The sequence below is a fragment of the Suncus etruscus genome, chromosome 9, assembly GCF_024139225.1.
Source record: "Suncus etruscus isolate mSunEtr1 chromosome 9, mSunEtr1.pri.cur, whole genome shotgun sequence".
Taxonomy (NCBI): Eukaryota; Metazoa; Chordata; class Mammalia; order Eulipotyphla; family Soricidae; genus Suncus; species Suncus etruscus.
In genome coordinates this window covers 75,845,348-75,853,652 of record NC_064856.1, presented here as the reverse complement: position 1 = coordinate 75,853,652, position 8,305 = coordinate 75,845,348, and the positions used below count along the sequence as shown (strand labels likewise).

Here is an 8,305-nt window from a genome sequence, read left to right as displayed (position 1 = left end):
TTGCTTAGTTCTTTAATGCTGTATAAAAAGCATTTTGATCTATGTCTGAAAATTTTAAAAGGTATACCATTTTATGAGCTTTTATCTTTCTTAGTAAGTGAAGGTTGCACTTTAACATTCTTTAAAGTCTTTTTTTGTTTGTTTGTTTTTGTTTTTTGGGTCACACCCAGCAGTGCTCAAGGGTTACTCCTGGCTCTATGCTCAGAAATCGCTTCTGGCAGGCACGGGGGGCCATATAGGACGCCGGTATTCGAACCACGGACCTTCTGCATGAAAGGCAAACGCCTTATCTCCATGCTATCTCTCAGGCCCCTCTTTAAAGTCTTAAACCTAGAAAATTTGGGTAACTCTAAAAATTATCAATAGGCTTTTCAATAAAATAAAAAGATTTAAAAGAAATGGTTATTTTATAAAAATAAATCCAAATACCAAAGGTATTCTGGAAGCATCTATCACAATTCTCATTTAATGCACTATTTGAAATTTACTCTTTGTTGTCACTATCTCCAACAATATGTGTGGTTTTCTTTATAAAAAAATGTTCCGGTAGTGTTTTCTCTGAGAGATTTTGTAAAAATGAAGACTTACCTAAATACTAAGTCTAGTATAAGAGTAAATAGAGATGTTAAATTTCTAAAAACTTCTAGATGATACTCGTGTATCATTTCTTTCTTTCAGGATACCAAAATACCAAGTGTATAATAACGTATAGGTACTAACTGGATAATATTATATATTATCTTGATTAGAATGGAACATACTAGGCCAGAGAAGTAGTACGTAAGTGCATGTAATTGCTATGCAAATAATCTGGACTCCATTTTCACCGTCCTATATGATTTGCTGAGCATTACCAGTAATGATATCTGAGAACAGTCAGAGAAGCAAGTTCTGAATGACACTGGGCTGGGACAAAAAACCAAAACAAACAAACAAATAAAAACAAGAAAATGGAGAGGATTAAAATAACCTCATTCTGTATCAATCGTTGTTTTTGACTGACATCAATCAGCATATGCATTTTGCAGGGGATTGAAAAGGAGGGACATTTAAATGAATGGAGGGACAGGGAGTGAGGCCAATGGTGATAGGTGTGTTAGAATTATGTACAGGAAAACCATCATTAATTTATTGTAGATAATAGCACATTAAAAATAAATATATGATACTTACCTGGCAGGAGAGATACCATGATCACGAAGGTGATTTCCCCAGGGGCGAGGCTCACCGGGTGTGCTGACCCCTGCGATTTGCCCAAATGTGGGAAACTCGACTGCATAATTCGTGGTAGTGAAGGACTGTGTTCGTGCTCTCTCCTGAAAAAAAAAAAAATAGATGAATGAAAGATCCTCGGTGATTTGATGAGTGGACATAAATTTATATTTAAGAACTAAAAATATTTATAAATAATTCCATTGTATAGCATGAATTTCAGAAAAGAAATAAGAAAGCTGCCATTATTTTGACTGAAAAGTTAGAAATTGTTGCCGGAAAATTCTATAGTGCCTCTAAACATCTTTTTTATTGTTTTTTGAGAGGTTATTCATGGTTCTGAATTTAGGAATTACTGAATTTAGGGGTTACTCCTGGTAGGCTTGGGAAATCATATGGAATGCCAGGGCTTGAACCCAGGTTGTTTGTATGCAAGACTGTATTCTCAATCTAACCATAATTTTTAAATATAAAATACCATCCTTAACCTTGTATGATACAAAGTATACTTTTGATTTATATGAAGAATTTCTGATTAATTTTTGTCACATGATTGAATCAAATGAGAAATGTGTTCTATATCACTAATTAGGTTATTAAGACAAAGTGTTAATGACTGAGAACAAAAACAGAACATATTTTATATAACATGGAACTTAAAAATTTACAGTCAATATAAATAAGACAACTGGATTTATTAAAATGTCGACCACTCTGATTTCAATTTCACTTGACTGAACTGTTGGAAAACACTTTTTTTTTTTTTTGCTATAGTAAAGGGAAGAGAAAACACTCATTGCATTCTACATAAGAGTTTATCTGAGATCCTGAATGCTACTCTTTTCACTCTACCAACATTTTGCTTTTTAGAAAATATATTTATATAGCATGAAAGAGACTTGGTATTTTAAACATTTTATTAAGACTTTTTATTGATTTAAACTAGGTTGTTATGAACTAAGCTAGTCTAATTTTATAATTTTCACACTCACTTATCTACGTGATGCTAATGTGGTTAGGTACAGATTTCAGAGAAATAAAAAGTCTTAATCAAGGTATCACCTCATGCTGCTTCTAATGTGTTCATTGATTTTCAAGTTCAGTTTAACCAATCACTCTTCCCTGCTAAGTGTGATAGCATTTTTTCAGTTAGAAAAACACATATGCTTCTATAATTGGAAAATTGAATTTTTTGTCTCCTTTGTTTTTCAACTACACCCAGCTGTGCACAGAGCTTACACTGACTGAGCTCAGTGATCACTCTTGACAGGGCTTGGAGGAATATGTGAAGTCCTATCGATAGAACCTGTGTCAACCACATGCAGAAAAAGTTCATAACCAGTAAATTATCTTTCTTGTTCTTAAAATGTTTCCTTAAAATCACATATGATTATATATTGCTTTTCTCAAAGTAAAAAAACTATAACTATATATATGTAAATTTTATATTTATGTAAGAGACCCAAAATATTAAAGGATTTTTTTTATAAAAAACAGATATGTCATATATTGTAAGGTTTTAAAGAAATGAACCTGAATGATAACATATGGTTGTGTTTACCTTGCAAGTGGCCAACCCAGGATGGTCCTGTGTTCAGTCCTTGACATCCCATATGGTCCCCTGAGCCCGCCAGGAGCAATTTCTGAGCACAGTGCCAGGAGTAACCCCTGAGCACCACTGGGTGTGGTCCCAAAATAAAATATATATATATACATTATAAAAAATAGCAACAACTAATGTAACTTAAAATTTTATGACATTTGTACTGATTTACTTTCTTCTAAGTACCAGAAACTTGATTTTAATCAAAATGAAGTTGGGGTTGGGGAGAGTACTGAAGACATGTTATTTTACATATGCCTTGCCTCAATAAATTCTGCAATTCATATGATCCAGTGCAATGCTAGAAATTATTTTTGAATACAAAACAAAGTATAAGTCTTGAGGATAGTTTGGTTTAGTGTCCCAAATAAAAAATAACTAATTAAACAAATGACAACAACAAAATAATATTATGTAGTCAGACACCTCTAGTTCTTTAAGTTTTCTATCTGTAAAATAACCAAGCCAAATCAGCATTACAGATTAGTTAGAAAGCACTGTTAGTTTCTTATCCTCCTTGCATTTGTGCCGTTTCATTAGATAAAATCAAACATATATTGGCATAATCTAATCAATTAATCAGTCCCTTAAAAGAAAGTGTTATGTGGTGCCATAGATAAAGTAGAGGATTAAAGGCATTTGCTTTGTATGCATAGTACTCTAGTTCAATCCTGGCACCACTTATGTTCCTCTGAGCACAATTATCAGGGACTTCTGAGTGTAATAGACAACACTGAATGCTGCTGGGTATAGTATAGTCCTAAAACCAAATTACTTAGCTAATCAATTTAAAAAAGAAATCAGTAACTACCCACTTTCTTTATCCTCTTAATAATTGGTAATGTTGACTCATATTTACCTATACAACCAATAGACACTATTTAGCTAATTTTTTTAAAGAGGAAAAATTTTGTCATTAGGAATTTTAGAAAATAAATGTCAAAAAGAAGGAAGGAAGGAACTAATGAACGAAGAAAGGAATGAAAGAATATAATAATGCACAATTATTTAGGTAAATTGTCAATATATAAAATATTATATAGATATCAACTTTGACATTAAATATGGCCATATACTTAAATAGTATGTGAACTACAAATATTATTTACTTAAGATTATTAATATGTGAATGGATGTGATATTTTATTAGAACTGCTATTGAGCTTTTGCATTATGCTTTTGTAATAAAACCATCTAAAATAAAATTATGTCTAAGATTCTAAAAAATTGGCAGGTTTTGTTGAATCACTATATGTGCTGCCCAAGAGAGCACCAGTTTCTGATCAATCATGACTAGAGAAAATAGGAGGAAATATCAGATCCAAGTTTCTTAAATTGTACTTGAGAAATTCAAGGTCTAAAGTGGTTAAACTCTATTTTTAAGAAGTTCAATATCTCCCTGCAAACACTTTGTTTCAAACTGGGTCTACTTATAATTCAAAAAAGTGTACTTAAGGTTTCCTTTAAGTATTCTCCAAATGTAGTTATTTGAGTTTACATTTTTGTATTGTGGTTTTGAGCACATCTTGAATTGAATGTGTATTTCAATGATGGGGCATTCATCATCTGCTGACACTTGGGAAAATGTTATTAATCCAAACTCTAACCAATTTCTAGGTTTTCAAAAGATTATACTGTGACACATATAAGAACCTAAATGAAGGAAAATACAATATATTTCATCATTATACATTATTTTAAACTGTTTATTGGCAGTATAGGAATAACATTTTCCTTCTAATGATAAAAAGTATAGAAAAAATTACATTCCTGGGGCTGGAGTGATAGATGTAAGGCATTTGCCTTACATGTAGAAGGACAGTGGTTCGAATCCCGGCATCCCATATGGTCCCAGGGGCGATTTCTGAGTGCAGAGCCAGGAGTAACCCCTGAGCACTGCCAGGTGTAACCAAAAAAAAACAAACAAACAATAAAATTACATTCTTTTGCTTATTACACAAATAAGTATTTAGGAAATATTGCTGTATTTTAAGTAACTTAAACTGTATTGTTGGTAATGCCAGAAATGAGTTTTTGTTCCACTTTTTGAATATAAATCTTTAATAAAAATTTTACTCATATATATATTATATATATAAAAGAATATTAGACTACCTAATCTCCCAATTAATTTATCTTTTTGACTATAATAGTATTATCTAAATAATTATATTATAAACAAAATATTTAAATCAAATTTTATCTTTACTTTTTATTATTATTAATTTGAAAAAATATAATATTTATTATGACAGTTATTTATTAAATTTTTACCGAAACTCTGTAGGGCATTTTTGGTGAAATCTGAATTTCAAAAGTATAATTCAACTTTCATAACAAGAACAAAAGTATACTCATATACCTAGAGTGTATTACAATAAGTACAGTTTTACTTACTCAATTCTTCCCAGATAACCAAATGTTTTGAATGAATATTGAGAAAACATTTATTTATGTTATTATTGGTTTTCTTGGCTCATATAAGTTTTTAAACATAAGTACTATGTGTTCTCAGATGCTCTTTCATTTATGTGTTATGATAGTTTTAAAGCAAGAAGATAAACTCAAAATAATTTGTGATAAGATATTAATTAAAATTATTTGTTTTTGAGTCACATAAGCATTACTCAGGTTTTACTTCCAGCTGTGAACTCAGGGATCACTTCTTACTAGGCTTAAGGGACCATATGTGGTGTCAGGAATCTAACCCAGGTTGGCTGCATGCAAAGCAAGACAATTTTAAAGGGAAAAGTAAATAGGTCTCTAAAAATACAAAAGTCGCTTATCCTAAAATGGGAATATGGGCTTATGTTAGAAAATATCATATTATAGACAATTATTTTTTTGGTTTTGGGCCATACCGGGTGACCCTCAGGGGTTATTCCTGGCTATATGCACAGAAATTGCTCCTGGCTTGGGGGACCATATGGGACACCAGCGATCAAACAATGGTCTATCTTAGGTCAGCTGAGTGCAAGGCAAATGCTCTACCACTGGACCACTGCTTCAGTCCCTATACATACTTATTAATTATCTTCCTTAAGAAGAGGAGATTATAATACAATTCTATAAATGAATAATTGTTAAAATGAAACATTAATCTATTAATGAAAGGTTAAAAAAGCATTTAATAAGTTAGGAGTAAAGAGGAATAATAATCAACATTAATGAATGCCAATACTTAATGACAAAGTGCTAAAATATTTGCCTTGTCTTTTAAAGCAGCTTTAATATTTCTTGCCAATCTGGTTTCAAGTTGTGACTGGAGCAATAGTATATTGGGTAGGGCTCTTTCCTTGCACTAATGCACCTAGGTTTGATCCCTGGCATCCCATATTTTCCTCTGAGCCTCCCATAACTAATACCTCCATGTAAAGCCAGGATTGTATCCTGAGCATTGTGTGGTATAACTCAAAAATAAAACAAAAACAAACAAACAAAAAACTGCTTTCAAGTTTTTGGATTTGATAGATTGCTGCTTTTCCATTAGGCTCTATATCCTTTATCCAAATCTGTGTAATAGCTTGATAGATTATTTTTGTCTTTTTGTACGAAATCACATCATTACCTTCAAATTTGCTAGGTTTGCTGTGTATTTTATGGACATTCCTTCATATATAATTTTTTTATCTCACTGCTTTCAATATTTTGTCTTTAGCTTTAGCTTTTGTTACCCTGATTATGTATCTTGAAGTTTTTTTATAGTTAGGTTATTTTTGCTGGAACCCTTCTGGCATCTTGTTCTTGGTGTCTGTATTCCTAAACAGATTCTATATCCTATGATACCATAAATAACATAAGTTGCTTATTTAGTCAAATTGCTTTTATTTGGTTTATGTCATTGTTAATATATTGACTCTTTAGTATTTGCTCTCTTGCCTTTTGTTCATAGTTTGACCTTTAGTACAAAGCCTGTCTGCTTTATTCTATTTTATTTTCTCTTATTGATATTTTTTTAAAGTTTCTGTTCTATTGTTTTTAAAAACAATTTTAGAATACCTTTGGGGCTTTATATATTCTCTGGGTATTGTCCACAGCAGGAAAATAAGTTGTTGATGTTGATCTCTTGAAATTGCTTTTAGACACACTCTGCTCATGGATTGACTGTGATAAGATAAGAAGAGTTTTATGGTCTTTCCTTACTAATTTGACATATAATGGATAAAGATAACATTTTATACTAACATGCTTTTCTGTTACAGTTATCTTGAAATATTATAGCTGTTTCAGATACTGCCAAAGTGGGTTACTTTGAAAAATTTCAGCGTTATCTGTTATGCTTAGATAATTATTTACATAAAGAAAATTTTATTAATTCTGAATTTGATTTTATTTTAGGTAAAGTTAGTTTAGAATGATGCATTCAAAATATTCAGTTCTGGGCCTGGAGAGATAGCACAGTGGTGTTTGCCTTGCAAGCAACCTATCCAGGACCAAAGATGGTTGGTTTGAATTCCGGTGTCCCATATGGTCCCCCGTGCCTGCCAGGAGCTATTTCTGAGCAGACAGCCAGGAGTAACCCCTGAGCATCACCGGGTGTGGCCCAAAAACCAAAAAAAAAAAAAACCAAAATATTCAGTTCTCCAGACAGAAAGTGGTGTCTACCCTAAGACTTTGCTCCTGCGAGTGTTACAGTAGACAGATCTCTTAGTATTAAAATTTTTAGGAAAAAATGTACAGACAGACTTAGTAAAGTCATAGTAATGGGACTAGATACTTGCATTTAATGTGTACGAATGAATTATCTAACATGTGAAATTTCCAAAAGAAAATAATAAATGTATTTATTTCTACTTCTTCAAAACTGTGCATGAGCTGAATAGTGCTAATTAGCTAATTTATTCATAATAATTGGCATTGGGATCAGAAGATAAGAAGTCAAAATAATTGAAAAGATTTAGTAGAATCAAATCTGCAATCTTGGGCAAATGTATATTTTGTATTTTTCACTTAAACTAAATATTCATATAGAATTTAATAGATTCATTTTTAAATGAAGAAAACAGAGCTCTAAGTATAGGTCTGCTGCAATTTTACAATAACAAGGTTTTAAATTTTATTTACTAAATTTTACTTAACATTTTCAACTCTAACGTCAGAATTATATTCAATGTTCCCTTTTTCTCACTCACTTTAAGCATCAAATAATATCTGAGAATACAAAGCATATAGTATGCTCCTAATAGAATGAGAAAATAAATATGCTGTTATATAAGTGTGGTTATTTAAGGAGAAAATTCCAAATATTATGCAACTTAAAGTTGATTTTTATATAATTTAGTTTTTATAATTTTATATAATTTAATTATGGATGTGGAGAGAAAGGAACTCTTATCCACTGCTGGTGGGAATGTCGTCCAGTACAACCTTTATGGAAAGCGATATGGAGATTCCTCCAAAAACTGGAAATTGAGCTTCCATATGATCCAGCTATACCACTCCTAGGGATAAACCGTAGGAACACAAAAAATACAATACAAAAATCCCTGC

At 31.6% G+C, this 8,305-nt stretch overlaps 1 pseudogene; it reads left to right on the top strand.

Annotated features, from left to right (window-relative positions):
* Nucleotides 1–1,165: 1,165 nt before the first annotated feature.
* On the top strand, nt 1,166–1,319 carry LOC126019500 (uncharacterized; annotated as a pseudogene).
* The last annotated feature ends 6,986 nt before the right edge of the window (nt 1,320–8,305 follow it).